The sequence below is a fragment of the Chlorocebus sabaeus genome, chromosome 12 (genome assembly GCF_047675955.1).
Source record: "Chlorocebus sabaeus isolate Y175 chromosome 12, mChlSab1.0.hap1, whole genome shotgun sequence".
NCBI lineage: Eukaryota > Metazoa > Chordata > Mammalia > Primates > Cercopithecidae > Chlorocebus > Chlorocebus sabaeus.
The window spans coordinates 45,543,192-45,564,216 of record NC_132915.1 but is presented as its reverse complement, the minus strand read 5'-3'; the positions used below and the strand labels follow the sequence as shown (position 1 = coordinate 45,564,216).

At 42.5% G+C, this 21,025-nt stretch overlaps 1 non-coding gene across 1 annotated transcript in view; it reads left to right on the top strand.

Annotated features, from left to right (window-relative positions):
* Window positions 1-19,113, top strand: part of LOC103219419 (uncharacterized) — a 72,995-nt gene extending 53,882 nt beyond the window's left edge. The window contains exons 2-4 of the transcript XR_005240423.2: window positions 7,244-7,371; window positions 7,864-7,927; window positions 19,010-19,113. This is a non-coding gene — a transcript (uncharacterized protein). The remainder of the gene's footprint in view (window positions 1-7,243; window positions 7,372-7,863; window positions 7,928-19,009) is intronic.
* The last annotated feature ends 1,912 nt before the right edge of the window (window positions 19,114-21,025 follow it).

The following is a 21,025-nucleotide window of genomic DNA, read 5'->3' as shown; positions in this document are numbered from 1 at the left end:
GCGGGCCTTCTGTGTTGATCTCTCTGGGAGCTGTAGACCAGAGCTATTCCTATTGGGCCATCTTGCCAGCCTTAACAACAGATTTTTTTTTTTTTTTTTTTTTTTTAAAGTGATGGTATGTGATTGTAAGGATGAAAAAACAAAACTTAGGTTATATCAATGTTGTCATTTTATGTGACCTCTTGGAGTTTTTGTGTTTGAAATTCAAGACAGTGAAATAGGGCAAACTGTGAGATGTAATGTTTTTGTTTAATAAATATAAATTTTAGTACATGCATGAAATATTTTGCTGACTTTGACTAGTATCTTTAAGGCTGATATTTCTCCTTTTAAAATTGCTAATTGTTTTAAAACTAAATAACAAAAATTTTATAATCGAATGCTACATGCTGATTCCTAAAAATTAATGTGATATAGGTGAGGGTGTTAAACAATGACATGCTCCCAGTGTAAAATATATTAGGACATCCCTGCTTTCTAGAAATTCCAGAACTTGTCCTGGAAGAATTCAGACCTGAATTCATGACCTGGGTGTTGCTTGGGTTGGTAGAGTTATCTTTTTCACATGTCATGGCAATTCAGGTCCCTCTATAATCCCACGTCCACCCTACCTTTCTCCTTCCTGTTCCACGAGACTTTCCACTTGGGACTATAGTTCTCCTATCTCATATTCCACAAAGAATTTTGAAAAACCGATTTGACTGTTTTTTTCTTGTAAGCCTGCTACTTGTTTTACCCTCTTTCCACTTCCTGATTTCTTCATGGCCCCACCTTAGTTCTTTGATATCTAGAAAGGAAGCCTAAAGAGAAAGGGTGCTCTTGGAGAATATGGATCAGTAGATTTGAAGGAATTGCCCTTCCCTGCCCCCAAATTAGAAACTGATCAAAACAATTGCTTAAGAAGTGAACTTGTTTATAGGACTTAAAGGGGGGATTTATCAGAAGTATTAAAAGAAGACTGATTTCCAGAATAGGGAAGCATTATTTCCCTGGAAATAATCCAGGGAAAACATAGAACTGGGAAGTTCAATGTTTTGCAAGAAAAGGGAACAAATCTTAAGAGAAAAAGCCTCACTATCTACAAGACAACAGGACAATGAGAAATTAACATGGCATGTTTCTGGAAAACTGAGTTTGCCAAACAAACTCCAGCTCTTTGCATACTTCAGTTTCAGGAGTTTCAGAATTAGCAAATAGGGTGGCTTTAAACTGCTTCACATATCTTCCTTTCTTTGTTGGATTTCATGTGAAGACTAGAATAGGGTTTGCAGCAGTGAGAAATGGAAAGACCCTCAAATACGTGGCACAGCCCCAAATGCAGAAAAGAGGTTTTCAGCAAAGTACTGAAAGGATGTCTCTTTGGCCAGGGTTGTTTTGTTGATGTTCTAGAAGGAGAATCAAATAGCATAGTACTGGATGTGGGAGTCCAGGTTTAAGAATCATCCGTGTGATCAGGACCTGAGAGAATTAGCAGAGTCTGTGATCAATATACATCTAGCTCTGCACACATAGGCAGCGGAGAGTGTGAACTTGACCGGAGCTGACATGGGGAAGTAGGGTCCTCTGAGCCCAGCTGGCAGGGTGCCACCCTTTTAGGCACTGACAAAGAGAAGAGTGCGTTCAGAAGAGACTCCCAGGACAGAGGGGTCTGGCGAAAAGTTGGAGGTTGTTAAACCAGAAAAAGAGAAGCTTCAGGGATCACACAACTTACTTCTTCATGTGTCTAAAGCATTGATTTGCAGACAAGAGACTGTTAGGGTTTGAATCCCCCCCTCCTTATATCCCCAAATTTATATGTTGAAGAAAGCACAAAGGAAGAGCATTCTAACAGTTCAGATGGTCTGAGTGTGGGCTGAGCTGCCTTTTGGTGTAGTGTGCTTTGTAGTATTGAGGATGTGTAAGTGGAGATGATGAGATGACCAGTTTCTGGAGCTATTATAGGGAAAATTCCCGCAAGCCGGGGATGGATAATCTCCAAGATTTCCTTCAGTTGTAAAATTCTATGCTTCTAACTCCAAAAGTATTTGGAAACAAAAAATTACCTGAAGATTTTCAATTAGGAATTGTTCTGTTTTTAGAAAGGACAGAATCTAAACAAGCATTAAAAAAGAACCAGTAAAACGTAATTCTATACAAGAAAAAGTGCAAATTTTTGTTTTGTTTTGTTTTTTGAGATAGAGTTTCGCTCTGTTGGCCAGGATGGAGTGCAATGGCACAATCTCTGCCTCCTGGGCTCAAGCAATTCTCCTGCCTCAGCCTCCCGAGTAAACTGGGATTATAGGCGTGCACCACCACGCCTGGCTAATTTTTGTATTTTTAGTAGAGATGGGGTTTCACCACATTGGCTATGCTGGTCTCAACTCCTGACCTTGGGTAATCTGCCCACCTCGGCCTCCCAAAGTGTTGGGATTACAGGCGTGAACCACTGCACCCGACCAAAAAGTGTACTTATCCTAAGATCTACTCTCTTTGCAAAATTTTAGGTATACAGCACGATACTATTAACTCTAGGGACTACACTGTGTAGTAGCTCTCCAGGACTTATGTGTATCACATGACTTCATGCCCTTTGTCTAACTTCTCCTCATTTTTTCCCTCCCTCTTACCCTGACAACCACCATTCTACTTTCCGCTTGAGTTTGACCATTTTAGATTCCTAACATAAGTGAGACCATGTAGTATTTGTCCTTTGGTGTTGGGCTTCTTTGACTTAGCACAGCGGACTCCAGGTTCATCCATGCTATTAAAAAGGGCAGGGGCCGGGTGCAGTGGCTCATGCCTGTAATCTCAGCACTTTGGGAGGCCACAGCAGGCAGATCATGAGGTCAGGAGTTTGAGACCAGCCTGGCCAACATAGTGAAACCTCGTCTCTACTAAAAATACAAAAATTAACCAGGTGGGATGGGCATCTGTAGTCCCAGCTACTCAGGAGGCTGAGACAGGAGAATCGCTTGAACCCAGGAGGCGGAGGGGTGAGCCAAGATCACGTCACTGCACTCCAGCCTGGGTGACAGAGCAAGACTCCATCTCAAAAAAAAAAAAAAAGGCGGGATTTCCTTCTTTTTAAGGCTGAGTAGTATTTCATTATATGTACACACCACATTTTCTTTATTCATTTGTTGATGAACATTCAGGTTGCTTCCATGTCTTGGCTGTTGTGAATAATGCTGTAGTGGACACTGGAATGCAGATATCTCTTTGATATCCTGATACTCAATTCCTCTGGAAAAGGGCAAGAATTAACAGGGAAAATATTTCAAGAACCCAGTGGGCAGGAAGTACAAGAAGAACAATGATGCTGGGAAACACAAGGCATTGAATGATATTAAATACATTTGATACCACATGGCTGCAAAACAGGGTGGTTTACTATGAGCAGTATCTGTAGCTTTAATCCAGGCAGGTTCCTGTCCTGTCACTTAAGAGCTTTGTGTTCTTGGTCCAACTGTGTAACCTGTCTGAACAAGAGTTTCCTCATCTGCAAAGTGGGACAATATCACCTGGTTCACAGTGTCAGGAGGATGACATGAGACAATTAATGAAAACTGTGAGACATATGGTAAGCATTCAATAAAGAACTACAAATTTCATTAAGTATTCAATAAAGAACTATGAATTTCATTGTGAAATTAGCGTCTTCAGAGTCAAAAACAAAGACTTATTACACATATACACACACACACACACACACACACACAGAGAGAGAGAGAGAAACACAAATGACAAAATCAAAGCTTTAAAGGAAACTTCTTTGTTAAGAGTCCATGATGTAAATAACAATCTTTCCTATGTCAATGTGAAGTTTCATTTGCTTACATTTTTATCTACATTAAATAATTAGAAATCATGATTTGCCACATCATTCCACAGAGAACCAAGTGGAATGGTAGATTTTGATTTTTTTTTTTAGTGGGTATCCAGCTCATTTGAAAGTACTGAAGGCGGGCCCATGTTTGAGACCTTTGGTTTGATGTATGGCCTTGGATAAACTTGTGTCATTCTTGGTTTTCTCATCTGCACCTAACTCATCCAGTTGCTGGAATGATGAAACGGGACCAGGCTTGGGCAAAGTGTTAGGTAGATGGCTGATGAGCCTGTTACCATTGCATCCTCAAAGCTTTGGGATGGTGACTGTAGGTACTGGCTCTACCCCAAGGATAAATGCCAGAAATACCATGGAAGCAAGGGTCAATTTATCCTGATAGAACCAGTCAAAACGAGGAATAATGCATGAAATTAAGGTAGATGAGGCTTTAAGGAAAGGAAAAACTTCTGTTCAGCAGGATCTTTTAGATAATGAAGTGGTCTCTAAGGAAATTTGAAGGCGCTCTATACTGGAAGAAAAACTAAAATGGGCAACCACTCTGCCTACTGAAATATGAGTGATTTCAAAGCTTCTGCCTTCTCTTAGTCTTTGCCGCTTCTCCTTCCTCTTTTAATTTTATGCTTTCCCCAAGGATGTTCCTTGATCCAAACTGCTCTTTATTCGAGGCTGTGATTCATTCCTGGTGTGGTTTAAATTGGCCCATGTTTGTGGTATCTGATGCTAGAGTAGTGTCTTAAAGAGGCAACCGCCATCTTTCCCCCAGGTTCACCCTTGGTGCCTTCCTGTCACCCCACTCCATGTTTGCAGCGGGCCGTCCGCAGCCTGGCCTAGCTCTTCTGCCTCGGTGTCAGCCTCCTCATTAGGCATGCTCTGGAGCTGGCTGGTGTCAGAGCCAGCCGATGCATCAGAATGCAGGGCATGCCTCCGGCTCCTGGGAAGCTGCACATTCCGCATGAAATATGAAGGCAACAGCCAGCCCAGGGGAGACCCAGGGTGGATTTAGAGGAAGAGCAGCAAAGGTGGCTGTTGGGGGAGGGCCGTTCTGCAGGGCCAGAGAGATGATGTGGGCACCTATCACATATTTTAAAGGCACTGCTTTGGTGGGGGAGAGGGATGCTGGGAGGGGCACCTGGTGTATGTATCCTCTTGGCTGCTCCTGACACACACTCCCTCGGTACATTCTTTCTGCATATGCTCACGGTATATCTGTGATTATGGTGATGTGCCCTTTTGAGATAGGCAGCCGGCTCACTCCCCGCTGTGCTCATCACTGATTCTTGAGTTTCTCTTTTGGGATAACCTGAAATCATAAGAGCAGTCCATGTGGATTTCAGAGCACCTGACAGTAAGAAACATAATAAAAAGTAATCATTGCCCAGCAAAGCCCTGGGGATGCTTGTCACACACCACCTTGGGTCCACAGAGGTTAAGCGTGCTTAACAGGCGGTGGCCTCAGATGGTTCCAAGGTCTGACATTAGAGCCTGTCCTCGTCTTTGTCCAGAATCCTCTAGTTTCCAGCCAAGGCTCCATGCTGGGGTTCCAGCCAGCCATTCAGAGATGAGGAGAAAACCATTAATCCCCACCATAAGCACTAAGAGATTACTGCATGCCTTAGACATGTCAAAGTGTAATGTGCTGTGCACATATGCTTAGAACACTTACCCACTTGTAGTGTGCTTGGTTTATGTGCAGGTCACCAACTTAGCCACTCTATCCATGAAGCAGAAATGCTGTATTATCTGTTTTTATATAACCAGAGGATTGGCACATAGTAGGCACTCAGTAAATACTGAGTAAATTATATTTGATGAGACTGCCCTCCCATACCATCACACATCCAAGTCATCAAAAAACAAGTCTACTGGTCCCTCCAAATACAGCAATTTTGGGAGGCCACCTTTTCTCCCCTAACCTAAATCCACAATGCCCGTTATAGTGTACTGAGGGTGTAATTCCATTTCATATCATTGATTACAGAGTATTACAGAGTATCCCACCTTCTTTTGATCAGAGAACATACACACACACACACACACACACACACACACACACACAGAGGAATATACATATATACGTGATGGAAGTAGTTTGCATTCCTTGTGTGTGAGATGAACGTGAAAGTTTTCTGCAAGAAACTCCAAAGCAGTGATGTCTTCTGAAAGCCCCAGCTGTTTCTGGTTGGCAGTACTGCCTGCTGCATACCTTCTGGAGGTGCCATTCAACAGGCAGGTTCCACACTGAGGCTGCCTGCTGGCTGGAATGTGAGACAATATGTATGCTTGCTTTACATGTGGAAACTTTCAGTTTATAGAAGTGTATTTGGTGACTTTGTTAATTTTATAAAGAAATTGGCTTTTTTGTGAACTGAGAGGACTCTGTACTTCTGTTGGGTTCTTGATGCAGAGTAGTAGGAAGTAACAGGATTCAACTAAAGTGTTGGCGTTTCACAAGACCGTAAGCTGCCTGGGAGCCGGGCATCGTCTCCCCTGTCCACTGCTGTGTTCCCAGTGGCTAGATCATAGCTAGAAGGGAGTAGACACTAAAACGTTGGGTTGAGTGGAGACTTCGACCTACACTGTCACTTAGAGAGGGTGTCACTTAAACAGATCTGTCTAGATCTGCACTTTCTGTAGCAGAGAAAGTATAGTGCCTTATCCTCTAGCCAGTAATATGTTCAGGGTTGGGTCCATTAGAATCCTCCCTGGTTTTGATGTACCTATGCCAAGAGACAGAATTTCTCTGTTGGAGTTACTAAGTCGAGAATAGGATGCTAATTCAAAAGAGGAGAGAATTAGGCTATTAGACAAAATGAAAATATGGAGAGAGAAAGAGAGCCAGCAAAGCAGCTAGCCCTACCAGCATCATATGACTTTGTGTGTTCAGCCCCAGCTGAAGCTCTAACCCAGAATGTCTTGGTTATATGAACCAATAAAGTACTCATTTATTTATTTGCTAGAGGTAATATAGACGAAGGTTTTCATCACTTAAAACTAAAAGCAGTCTGACTGACAGACTTGTTTCATACTATCCTGTCTACTTTTAAAGCTATTCATTTGCTCCATGCTAACAGCTAATCTTCTCTTTACATTTAATGCATGCGGCTCTCCTAAATGTCTATTTTCACATGGCGGTTATTTTGCCCAGTCCTTTTGCCTGCTTTAAGCAGAACTGTGTTTAAGCCACATACTCAGGGCAGATACATCTGTCTCACAAAAAGACTGTAGAGAGAAGGAATACTTCAAATTTCGGGATAACAGACCTAACAGTTCCCACTGGTGTTGGATCCCCCAGTCCTACAGCACACAGCACCCCCTTGACAGTACACATTAACTCTGCAGTGGACCTTGGTGAGGACACCCTGCTCTGAACTCAGCTCTGCTGTGGCTGCACTCAATTGTTTGTAATTTGTTTTGCAGGAATGGGGCTTGGCCCCCAGCTAGAGGGGAGACGGCTAGTTTTCAGAGAACAAAGGGGAGGGAAGAAGAGAGATGTTCCTTGAACATCTACTATGTGAGAGCCACCACCCAGGGCACGGCACCTGCCCGTGAGTTATATAACTTCTCTTGTCCATAGCTGTGGATGCAAAGGCTCGGAGTAGTTCAGCAGTTGCTTGCACGTGGGCTGAGCTGTTTCAGTGACAGTGCAGGTCTGTCTAAATGCAAGCATCCGTGCTTTTTCTACCACCACTAAGTTGTCTCCTGGGGCCATGTTTTGATTTGTTTTGTGCAGTCCAGACTACTCAGCACCATGCTGGCCACACTGTAAGTCCAATGATGACAGCACTGTGTTTATCACCATTTCATATGAACCTAATGAGGAGGGAATGTTACAGAACACCCCCTCCACGGTGTGAGAGAATTGCTTGACATGGAGATGCACAGAAACAAGAGAAGTTTGGAGTCCAATTTCCTTCCTCTGTGGCCCACCCAGCCTCTGGGGTTGAAAGTGTGGCCAGGGAAAGCGTTCTGTTCCCGTACATGCAGGGATGCCTCTGGCTGGGTGACAGCCACTGACCCACCTAGTTTTTGTTCTGCAGGTGTTGGAAAGAGGATGCAACCATCCCCAACAGGGAAGGGTGGAAAATGCTGCACTGTGCATGGGTGAATGTGCACATGTGTATATGTGTGGTCCTGGGAGCAAGGGCCGGGCAGGGACCAGTCTGCAAAACAACATTAAGAAACCGAAACATTTTCCACTGAGAAACAGAATTACTGCCCATGGAATTCTTACCCAGCCTGAGAAGCGAGCAGCAGCCCCTCCTTTTCATTAGTTAAACAAAGAGGGTTATTTTTCAAACGAAAACTTTCAGTGTGGAAAACAATCTAATTCCCGGGGCTTTTTGAGAAGTGAGATTCTCAGCGCTCCAATAAACATGTCTATGTGGATATGCAGCTGCAAAGGCAGTATGGGTGCCCTGACCAAATGAGAGGGCAGGCCTGGCCAGTGGGGGACACGGGGACTTAGCTTCAGGCCTCTCATAACAATCCCAGGTAGAAAGGCCAACAGAGGGAATGAACCATGGCCTGGAAGATTTGAAGTGTTCTGCGAGAGAAAAAAAGCGAAAACAAAAATATTTTCTGTAAGTCCATTAAATGATCTCCTTTCTTTCTCCAAGTCAGTGAACTCCTTCTGGTTGGAAAATAATCTGCAAACTCAAGCCCTGCTAGGTTCAGTGGGGTGTGTTCCGCCTTATTGAATTCCTGGCCTTCAGAGATCTTTCAAAAAAAAAAAAAAAAAAAAACTTTCGCCCACTTATGAACCCATGGGGTAATGTCACAGCTTTCTCTTGAGGGGTTCTCTTCATGACAGCTCCTGGGTACTTACATTTGTTTAAGAGTGCGCAAGAATAGGAAGGCAGACTGCCAGGGTTCAAATTTTAGCTCTACCACTTAAAACTAGTGTGTGCTTACTCTCTCTGGACCTCGGCTTGCCCATCTGCAAAGGGGAATAAGAATGGTGCCTACATCACAGAGTTTTCATAAAGATTAAATGAGAAGATGCTTACGAAGTGCTTACCACAGTTTCTGGACAAAGGAAGACCTCAATAAAAGTGTGGCCATTATAATGAAGTTAAAGGGACATGGCATATGGTCACAGACCTGAACTTTTAAAATTAATAAATATCATTCTTTGAGGTTTCTACTTTTCCCATCTCACTAATGGGAAGTGTGTTGTTTAAAAAAATAAAAGGAGACACAAAATAGCCTCTCTTCAAATCAGAGCTTCCTTCTCTAATCAGTCCGTGAATGTTTCGGGGAGTGCTCTATTTAACTTGGCTGGCCCCTGGTTTTGCTGTGAGTAATACATTGGGCTTAATTTCAAACTCCACACAGCCAAGATCACTGGATACTTGAGCTTCCCCAAGCTGAGTTGATACAGCTGCTCTGCCCCTGGTCACTGGTGAGTTGTCCCTGTGGATTCCAAAGGGTCTGAATATAAACAGGCCAAGGTGCATGGGCCAGCCGAGATGGTCAAGGACATGGGTTCCCACTGAGCAGGTGTCCAAGAGAGACAAGAGTGAGGAGGCCTGGGGAGCCCTACAGTGTAGTCAGAGGAAACTGAGACAGACAGAGGGTGGCCAGCGATTATGGAGAGAGGGGCCTCGATGACGCTTGGGGAGAGTAGTGTTGCTTGGAGCATCCTTGCTCTTACAAAGGCAGCATAGGTGGTTGAAAGAAACCATCCTGATTTTGACATTGCCACAATGATAAATGAAGGGCATGAAATGTCTCCAAATTAGGGTCTCTGAGACCAATTAGGTCAGATGGTGAAGATTTGCTTGAAAAAAAATCGAGTATGGCTTTCTTTTAAACAAGACTTCATTTCAAATGGAACTGAATAAACCAAATTCAATTTAGACATGTTTTTCCCCAGGAACTCAGCTCTGGCATGAAATAAGGCTTGCCTGAGGCCACTTGAGAACCGCAGTCTGTGGGACAGCCCTGTGATGGACAAATAGAGCAGAGTATTAATTTTGAGGCCTGTCGAACCCCAGTGACAGGCGGGCTGGTAAACAGATTGAAGAAGCTAATGACTACTTAGTGCTTTCCAGGATAGGAAATGTGTCTTTGGCTTCTGAGGTAGCAACACCCTTACCTTAAAAGGTTTGGATTGATGATCTGGGCCCAATAAAAGCCCCTTCTGAAATCTGTTGGGAAGCCCAAGCATTTCAAAAGTGAAAGATAATGAAGATGTTCTAGAAGCAATATCATTATGAGTATACATTATAAATGATAATTACAATTAATCATGTTAGCCTTCATAATCTCCCAGCGTTATAACCCAACAATGGTAGATTCATCTTCCTTGTGTTCTTTGGAAGAAGATTTTGCCTTGAGCTACACATTTTCTCCTTTGATTTGTGGTGGTTTCTGCTTTCTGACTGATTTCTCTGTCTCCTGAAGACAGGCATGTGATGGGGAGGGAGGTTTGGGAATTAGATGAAGTTGTGGGGTTATGATGCCTGGCAAGTTCTAGAACCCCAGAATTTACTTGGCCCCCGAAGGAGGCACTCAAACAGCCCATCTTGTTATTTCAATGCTGTCAGAACTCTTTCATGCTTCTACGTGTAATCCATGGTCAAGCGTTCCCCAATCCCCGCTGCAATCTAAATTGGCCTCCTTTTATTCTCTTTCATAATTCCCTCTTCCTTCTCCCCAAGCACTAATCATGGTTTTTAATCATTTCTTTATATTTATTTGATGTTTAGCTCCTCATTAGATATGAGCTCAATAGGAGAGGGATCATGTCTATTTTACTCACTACTATATAATGAATACCTAGCGTTGTGCCTGGAATACGGAGGCAACCAATAAACAATTGTGAATGGAAGACAGAGTGGGTTGCACAGCTTGGAAAAGCATGCCCCTTAGAATGAAGCCCTCTCTTCTCTCTCTTCCCATTGACGCCAGACATTTACTATCTCCCTATATACCACAAAGGCCCACAGTGACTTCCTGTATGCTGAGTGAGTCCAGTGGCTTTCTGGGTCCTCATCCCTCGGCTGAGCTGTGGAGTCTGATAGAATCAACTCTGCCCTACTAGAAAGCCCGCTTTCTTGGCTTGTGTGGCTCCAGGCTCCATTCTCTGGTCTGTGCTCACTGACTCCTTCCTCCTCTTATGCTGTAAAGAGAGAAAGCCCATGGTTCTGGACACAGCTTGATCACATCCTTGTGCTGTTCCTTGTCTTGACAGCTCCTCCACTGTCTTGGCCCCAGCCTGCAGCTGTTGACTAGGACCTACAAAGTCTACATTTCTAACCCTGAAATGCTCTTCCTCTTGCCTTCTTTTTCTTCTCCCAATCACTAGGCTGGACAACTTAGTGTCTTTCCTCAACATCATTCCTCATATTTTCCAAATAGTCAACATACGAAAATACTGAAAATATTAATTCAGTGTCTTCTCATTGTCTATGACTCACATCTCTTGATTGTCCAGACCGTCCCATCTTTTCCCAATTTTCTGCTACACATTATCCAAATTTCTCTTATGCCAACAACGCCTTTTCTATTAATACTGTCAACATTCCACTTTCCTTCAAGATTTATCTTAATTATTTCCCACTTTAAGTCCCTGTGAGCTTCCCAATCAATTATAATTTATCTTGCCTTTAACTACCAACACACTATATATCTTTCAGTTGGCATTCTCTTTTTTATTGAATAATGAATTTCTATGTCTTTGTCCATATTTCCAGGGAAAGCCTAATAAATAGATCCCTGGAGAGACTAACCTAGATAAAACAAAAGCATAAACTACTAACACACACCCTACAAACATTAAACAAAATATTAAGATGATATTATGAGGAATTTTATGTCAATATCTCTAAACATGCAGGTGAAATGGACAAATTCCTAGAAAAATGCAAAAATTGATAGAAGAAAAAGTGGATAATTTGAATATTCACCTATTTGCTAGAGAAATTGAATATATAATTTAAAATTCCTACAAAGAAATGAGGCCTAGACATTTGAGTGAGGAGTTATTTCAAACATATGAGAAAAAATATGAGTGTTACACAAATTCTTCCAGGGATTGGAAAAAGGAAGAAATACTTTGCTACTCATTTTATGAGGCCAGCATTACTTTGATACTGAAACTTGTCAAGGATATTCCAGGAGAAGAAAATTATAGGTCAATCCTTCATTGTAATATAGATATAAAACTGTTGAGCAAAATAGTGGCAAACCAAATCTAGAGATATTTTTAAAGTATCAGATAGCATGACAAAATAGTTTCTTTTAAAAATGCAAGGTTGGTTTAACACTTAAAAATCAATATAATTCACCACAGAAACAGAATAAAGAAGAAAAACCATATGAATACCTCAAAAGATGAATAAAAAGCATTTGGTAAAACTCAGAATTTGTTTATCATTGAAAATATAACTGGCATCAAATTAGGACTAGAAGGGAACCCTTTCACCTATAAAAGTCTATACTTAATAATGAAATAGGAACCCTCTTACTGGAGACCAGAAACAAGACAAGGATGTTCACTCTTACCACTTCTATCTAACAGTGTACTGGAGGTTCTAGCCAGCGTAGTTTAGAAAAGAAAAATAAATTTCAAAATTTAAGGATTAGAAAAGACACAAACCTGATATTATCTGTGGACATGATTATATGCATAGAATCTACAGGTGAATTATTAGGATGAGTCAGCAAATTTAGCTAAACTAATGAATATAAAGTCAACATACAAAAATCAGCTATGTTTTGGTATACTTGCAACAAATATTAGAAAATAATACTTTAAATTCGATGCCATTTATAATAGTATTTAAAAAATTAAGCACCTTGTTAGGAATAAATTTAGCAAAATATGCACTTGACCAATGCATAGCAAATGCAGAACATTACAGAGAATAGTTTTTAAAGACTTAAATAAATGAGGAGATATAACATGTAAATTGGATTGGGAGACCCACAGTTGTAAAAATGTTAATGCTCTGCAAATTGGCCTATGCTTCCATGCAATACTAGTCAAAATTCCAGCAGGTTTTCTTTCTCTCTCCTTCCTTCTTTTTCCCTTGCTTCCTCGCTCCCATCTACCCTCCCTCCCTCTCTCCCTTCCTTCTTAAAATTGGTAAGCTAATTCCAAAATTTACCTAGAAATACAAAGTGTCAAAAGTAGTCAAGACAAAATTGAAAAAGAAGAAAGCTGAAGGACTTGTACTACCAGATATCAAAACTTATAAAGCCACAGTAATTAAGGCAATATGATATTGGTGTAAATAGAGACAAATGGATCCATGGAACAGAGTTGAGAGTCCAGAAACAGAGCTGCATAGAAATCACCTGATGTACAACACAGGCACTACTGCAATGTAGTGTGTGAAAATAAATGGCTAGGTGAATTGGATTTCCAAAAGAAAAAATTTATTTGACCCCCATCTCACACCATACACAAAAGTCCCTTACAGATGGAACATAGGCCTAAGTGTAAAAGGTTGAACAATAAAGCTTCTGAAATATAACATATGAGAATATCTTCATGAGCTTGGTGTAGATAAATCAAAACAATGCATAAAATTTGCTAACTATAAAACTAAAGATTGATGAATTGGTTTCATTAAAATTAACAACTTCTCATGAAAGAAAGAAAAGTAAAGAAAACACAGACATACATTTAAGAGAATCAAAGGGCCAGTCATAGAGTGGGAGAAGGTATTTCCAAAAATACATCCAGAATATTTAAATATTTCTTATATAACAAGATGACATATAATGTATTAAAAATGGACAAAAAATTATTGAACAGTCCTTTTACAAAAAAGATGTCTAAATTGGTAACAAACTTATGAAAGTATGCAAACTTAGAATCACAATTCAATATTAAGCCACTTTCTTATCAGAATATAAATTTAAGATAAATTGACAATGCTGAATACTGGTGAGAATCTGAAGTGATGGGAATTCTTACATGCCTTTAGCAGGCATGGAACCTGATGCCATGCTTTGAAAAATTGTTTTTGTGGTATCTACTGAAGCTAACATATGCATAGTCTCTGATACAACCATTCTCCTAGATATATACACAAAGAGATGTGCATATAACGGCATCAAAAGTCACACACAAGAATATTCATAGCAGTGCTATTTCTACTAGCCAGACCCTAGAAGCAACACAAATGTCTATCAACAGGAGAAATGTGTTCATTATGGCATATATACAATGGAATACTATATAGCACTGAGAATGCACAAACTACCACTATGTGCAACAGTATGGATAAAAATTATAATGTTGAGTGAAGGAAGAAATAAAAGATATTGTATGACTCTATGGACCTTCAATGACAGACAAAACTAATCTATACTGATGGCTGTCCAAAGAGGGGTCACTCTTGGAAAGTGGGAGTCAAGATGGTAGCCTTACAGAAATGGCATTATTCCATGGCCAGGTCCAAATGGTGGTCATGTGGGTGTGTTCACTCTGAAAAATTAATCAAACTATACACTAATGCTAGGTATCTTAGATATACTTCAAATTATGAAGTTTACCAAAACAACCACAATAGCAAAAACCCTTTACCAGAGGATCTGTATGAATTCATTTGAGGCTTAGCATTCATTTTTGCAGGCTGTTTTGTGTCTTTGTAGTTCTGGGGCTGTCTGCCTTCATAGTTGCCATTGCTTCTGTCTGTTGACATGGGTCTGTCACTTTCTTTTATTCAGCACTTTGCTTTCAATCTAAACTTGATATATTCATCCTGATCCTTCATCGAGTTGTTCTGCCCTTGGAGCAAATTTCTCATTCTCAACTTCTGTTTCAACATTTCATGGCTGGGTGTGTTGGCTCACGGCTGGGCGTGGTGGCTCACGCCTGTAATCCCAACACTTTGGGAGGCCAAGGTGGGTGGATCATTTGAGGTCAGGAGTTTGAAACTAGCCTGGCCAACATGGTGAAACCCCGTCTCTACTAAAAATACAAAAAAATTAGCTGGGTGTGGTGGTGGGTACCTATAATCCCAGCTACTCAGGAGGCTGAGGCAAGAGAATCACTTGAGTTCAGGAGGCAGAGGTTGCAAGTGAGCAGAGATCGCGCCATTGCACTCCAGCCTGGGTGACAGAGAGAGACTCCCTCTCAAACAAACAAACAAAAACAGTAATAACAACCACCACCAAAATCACATTTCACTAATAATGTCCCATGTCAGGTAGTTCTACTTCTTCTGTATATTTTGTTAATGGCCTTGGTTTAATTTTATTGCTTAAATGTTCACTCTTTCCTTGTTTAATTTTTTTCTGTTTTGGCCTAATGATTTTTATGTTCTTTTTATCAATAATTTCATAATTACTATTACATTATCTGCTTGGCAATCTTTTTTTTCCTTCCCAATATCACGACTTTTAAACAGAGCTTTCTCCTCTACTTTTCTGTCTAATGGGGTAGGAGTATGGGGTGTGGAATAGGAACTCTCTTATTCTTCACCCTTTACATCCAGCAGAAAGAGCCAGGTGATCCGACATGCAATAGGAAAGGGGGAAAACGAAGATTCACAAATGATAACTAACACAAGTGCTTCCCAGTTGCCCAAAGTGGTTTAACAGATTACTTTTCTTATAGATTTAGCTAAGAGGCCGTCTGACCTGAGTCCTTTTATGGAACTGTTCAGACTCGCTTTCATTTTTTCTTTTTAGAAATAAATCCTCTCGTCCTCAATCAGAGACACTGAAGAAAGCAGGGAGTTTGTATTTTTTAAATCCATATGAAGGTTTTGGCCAGGAATTTTTCAAACACTAGAATAAATTTTTAATTTGGACTTTGATATCCAGACAAGCCCAGCTCAAGTTCTCTTGGGTCTCCTTCCCAAAGACCAGACTTCAAACAGACACTGCTCGCTGTCTTAGCAGAAAGGCACCACAGCAGCTGCGACGGCTGCAGTCAGCAGAAAATGCTGCACATCCTGCCTGTCTGGGCAGGACCTCCGTTTGCTACACTGCACTGGAAACCAACACATCCTATTCCGTGGTCCTGAAGCAGAAGTCCTCAGAAAAGAAGGAAAGAACATGGAGACCATCGGGGCAGGAAATGCTGGGTTCCCTGCTGAGAGCATTCTCCATAACATGGGATTAAAATACCGAAGGGAAAAAGACAAACACTATTTTATTCCACATTATGATTTGCTTCGTATGCTTTTCATTTTTGTCTTTGGTGTTTGGATTGTAGAAGAAATAGATGACTTTCTTACAGATGAGACCCCAGAGAACCTTGAGTTTAACTCTTAGTTTAACTTCCTGAAACTTGACTGACAAAACAGAGACTGGGAAAGATAAAAAAAAAAAAAAAAAAAAAAAAAAAGAAGTAACTGACTTTCTGTGACAACTATAAAAGCAGTTCATTTCCTTTTGGAGACTTAGATGGGAGACTCTAAGTAATTGAAACTTAATACGCAGAGTCCCCCAGAAAAGTGACCACCCTGGGGCTGTTAGCATCATTTCCTGTTAATTGTCACCTGAAATAACCAGTTGTGGAAATGGCACGGGGGCCTGAAGCAAAGGAATGTAGTCTAGCCCGCTCGTGGTCCATAATGAAATACAAATGATTTAACAGCGGTACTGACAAGGTTCTCAGAATAAATCATTTCCATTCTCACCACTTCAGATCACTTACTGTAATTGCCCTGAGACAGAATGGGGGAGTTGGCCGTTGGTTACCTAAGCTCTGCGACAATTCCCCCCATTTACCCATGAGGACAAAATGCAGCTCTGACCTAATTTACTTCTCTTCCCTAAGGCTGAAGGGCAAGTACTCTCTGTATCCCAGGGAAATCTAGAAGTTAAAGGTGGCCAGAATAATTGCAAAGTTTTTCTGAGAATCCTGTACCTGTGTGTTGACTCCGAAGTGGCCTCTTGCAGGCCCGAGTGCTCAAATGAGCTGCTGTGGCTGGGCTTGCCTGGGTTTTCTACCAAATCACATGCCTGGACAGATCTGTAGTTTGAATGTTTGTGTTCCTGCAAAATGCATGTTGAAAATTAATTCCCAATCCAATAGCATAAGAGGTGGGGCCTTTTGCAGGTGATTAGCCCTCATGAATGGAATTAGTGTCCTTATAAAAAGGGCTTGAGGAAACAAGTTCACCCCACCCACCTCTGCTCTCCCTTCTGCCATGTGAGGACTCAGCACAAGGGGCCATCTCTGAAGCAGAGGCAAGGCCTTGCCAGACACCAAACCTGCTGGCACCTTGATCTTGGACTTCCCTGCCTCTAGAGCTATAAGAGACACATTACGATTATCTAAAAGTGACCTAGTCTGAGGTATTTTGTTGTAGCAGCACAAATGGACTCAGATAAGAGCCAATCATACTCTCCTGTGTACTTCTTCCATTTTCTCCCAGTCTTTCATCCCGCTGCAATGAGTAAGGTTTGGAACCTCTCTTACTTTTTTGGAGAGGCCAAGTTCCTCTGTACTCTTGATCAATAGGGAGTTATGAGTCTCTGTGAACTATGCTTCCCATTTGAGTTAGTCATCCTGTTCTCTTGGCCTCCTCTGCACTTTGGCCATGCCTGTGTATTGGTTTGTCTACCTCCTTTGGGCTGAGAACATCTGGGAATGAGGAACCTGATGTGTCTCATCATTGTATCTCCACCATCTGCCAGAGCACACAGGGAACAAGTATCTGAGGAAAGCAAGGGAGGGGAAGGATGACAGGAAGAAGTCTTGGCCTACTGGCCCAGTTCCCTGGATGTGGTTGCAAATTGATAAGATGCACAGAAACAGAACTTCCAGGGAAGCTTCCTGGAAAATCTTACTCTCAGATGGAAACTCTGATATGAATGCCAGCACAGTATTCATAGGATCAGGATGACTGGGTAGCCATCTCCCCCAAGACCTGCCAAGACCATGTCATTTCCTTATCTGATGCTGACAGTCTTAGCTCTGGTCCTTGATACCCAACACAAGGTGGCCATCCTGGACAAAGCCTGTGTCTAGGCTCCTGCTGGCTCACTCACCATCATTCCAGTATGGCCAAGTAATCATTCCCAAAGGACAGATCCTGCCACTGTCCTATTCCAGAATCAGATGCTCATTCCCAGGCCCCGCCTGGCCTTTGAGGCTCTCCAACAGGGCCCGTGGCACCACGTAACCCTCCAGACTCCCCAAGGATGCTCAGGCCAATCCTGTCATCCCCAGTGTGCTTAGTCCTAGCTCAGACCTTTCAATGCTTCTGTGCCAATAGGTATTCATCTGTTATTTCAAGAAACCTTTCTGAGGGACCACATCCAGCTCATCTTTCTCACACTTTGTATGTTCTCCTTGCTCGGGTGCCCCGTCTGGACCACGTTCTGCCCATCCTCCTCCTCCCTATGCATTCCTTCTGTCAATGCATATTTCGAGAACCTTACCACATGCTAGGCCCATACTTTGTGGGAGGTGGAGCTGAGATTCAAATCCAGATCTAAACAACTAAAGAGCCTGGCTCTCCATCACAACACTCCACGGCACCACCCGCCCCTGAGTTCTCTTTGACATAGACTTAGCTTCTTTTCTCAGTGAAAAGAGACATCACTTTGACCGGAAAAGCAAGAGTCCCACCAGTTGGGCTGTAGCCCCCAGGATCCATCTCTTCAATAGTTTCCATTCACCACTTGTGGAAATAACATCACTGTGTAGGCCTGGGAGACACCTTTCTTGGAGTGCCAGACAGCAGAAGGGCTTCAAAAAGGGAACTGAGATTGGGATAGAAAGAGGAAAGCACTCCTCCCTCTCGTCCAGTGCTCCCTCACACACTAAGTGGAGACCCTTCCTTTGGGAAGAAAGGAAGCAAGTAAAGGAGATGGAGGCAGTGGTGAGGAGGGGACTCTGCCAGCCAGAATGATGCATCACCATCCAGAGCCATGGCACAGTGGCTGGACCGAGAAAAGGATACGGATTTGTACATAGGGGCTGGTACCCTCCTTCCCTTCGTAGCTGGCTGGGCCTGTGGAGAAGGAATCTCTGGACGTGGGCCTGAGGTTTTGAGTTCACTCATAGTGGGTGACAAAAATGAGATGGTTATTTGTTTTATGGTAATGATCTCCATGAGGCTCCAAACTCTGGGGCTGCAGTCGGCACGCCACACGGCAGGCCTTCCTTGGGGTGTGAAAGGATTTCCTTGGTTTGGTGGGATTCGTTTGTTTTTTAAACGGGGCTGTTTATTTTATCTTCTTTTAATGTGATGATTTTTTTTTCAGACTCACAAGGAAGATACATAATGTACAGCCGAATCTACAGTCTCCTATTTTGTCAGCTGCTTGTGTTGATTAAAACTTCAATAAAGATCCTGTGATAAAACAGAGCTATGTTCAAAGGATCTTGTTATGTTTTTAAAGGGCTGAGCTTGGCAGAAAACATGTAGAGTATAGCTTTGCTACCTTAGTATTTTCCCCCTTTTCCAGGTGAGAGAGGGAGAAGTGGAGGAGACACATACAGTGGTTTCTAGTACCTGTGGGATCGTCAGACAGCACGTGTTTAACCAAGTCCCAAATAATAAGCAGGGTCCAACTTAAATGCATGAAAATTGTTTATCAAACTGGTGTTAAATGTGTGACCAAGAGCAGACCTCCTCCCATAGGTCTGACTGACAGCCTCTCTCTGCAAGAGGTCCCAGCCTAACAGGGAAGGGGAGGAGGCAAGCCAGGGGCAAAGTGAGGACACAGAGCTCCAGGAATTCCATACCCGGTGATTCACCCAACTCGCCCAAGCTGATCCATTCCAGCAAGATTCCAATAAACTGCCAGTAACACATTGTTTTAAAGCCCAGAAATCGCTGAAGGCTCTCAAGGGAGAGGTGTCAGTGGTGCCATCTACTCCCCAACCCCTTTTCCCCCCTCCCTCCAGACAGCCCATTCCTGGCAGCCACTGAAGTCTCGCAACTCTTATTCTGAAAGAAGCTGAGAAATGGATGTACGTGAACATCAGGCTTGCCAAAGTCGCTGACTTTATGCAAAGCAGGCAAGTGCAGTCAAAACACTTACAGCAATCAATTCGAGTTGTTGGGTAAAGTTTTTTCCGTGCCCCATACATTATTGAACAGTTAATTTCGTCTTTGTGCCTGCAAGACATTCCAGCTCTCAGATGACAGCTTTATCCATTAAGGAGTGCCTGGTGACAGCCGTGCAGCAAGAGCTTTGCCAGCCTGGCCTGCCGGGAGGCGCGCCTGCATCACCACCGAGAAATCCTGGGACACATCAACATCTTAATCAATATGCGAGAGTCAATTACCGGGGAAGCGAGGGCTTAAGCAGGAGCTGATGATGAGGTTCCCGTGCAAATGGACTTGATCAATACGCAGCCGAATCTCACACGTGGATTCACATCAGCCCTCCCACGGCACCCAGTCCCCAACTGGCAGGCCAATCACACCGCTCCTAGCCGCCAATCATCTGCTTTACTAGACTCATTACTGCTCTTCTTTGATTCATTCCTTTGATAGAAGTATTGGGAACAGAGAAGCAGAGTTGAGGGAAACAACCAAAACGTGCTGCCTGGACTCATGGAGAGTTCTGCACAGAGCCTGGATGGACTAGCTCAAAGACCAAGAGACAGCGTTTCTGCAAAGATGTGTTCTCTCCACATTCTTGTTTGTTTTGTTTTGTGTTAAACAACAACAACAAAAAGACACTCGTTAAAGGAAAAACCAATTCAGCTTCTGCGGGAACAGTACTTCTTTTTCACTGATGAGAAAGCTGAAACTTAGAAAGGCCAAGAGCATAGGGTTGCACAGAGTGGATTCACAGCAGGGACTAGAAACAAGGTCTTTAGATTCCAATAGCTACCTAATCTAATTGAATCATATAGCTAAGGGTTAGGGGACTGAAAAATGCAAGAGACACATGAACTAATAAAGCGAAAGGGAAACAGTGTTTTCTTGGTGGTAGTAGGAATTTCCAGTTGGACCTTGGAGAGTGGAGAACGACTTGACAAGGGTTGGGGGGAAAGGCAGTATTCTCTGTGGGAGGGGGGCTTGTGTGTCTGATGAGCAGCATAGAGCCACGTTAATAGGAAATGGCTACACTACTGTGGAAGGGGATGCACTAACAGGAGGTTAGGTGGATGGGCAGGGCAGGGCAACAATATTCAAGTCAAGTTAGTCATTGTGTTTGGAACACCAAGACCAGGATAACAAACTTGGACTTTATCCTCTAAGGCAGTCTTTCTTAAACTAGTATGCTATGGAACACCCACCCTCTAAGATGCTTCACAAAAGA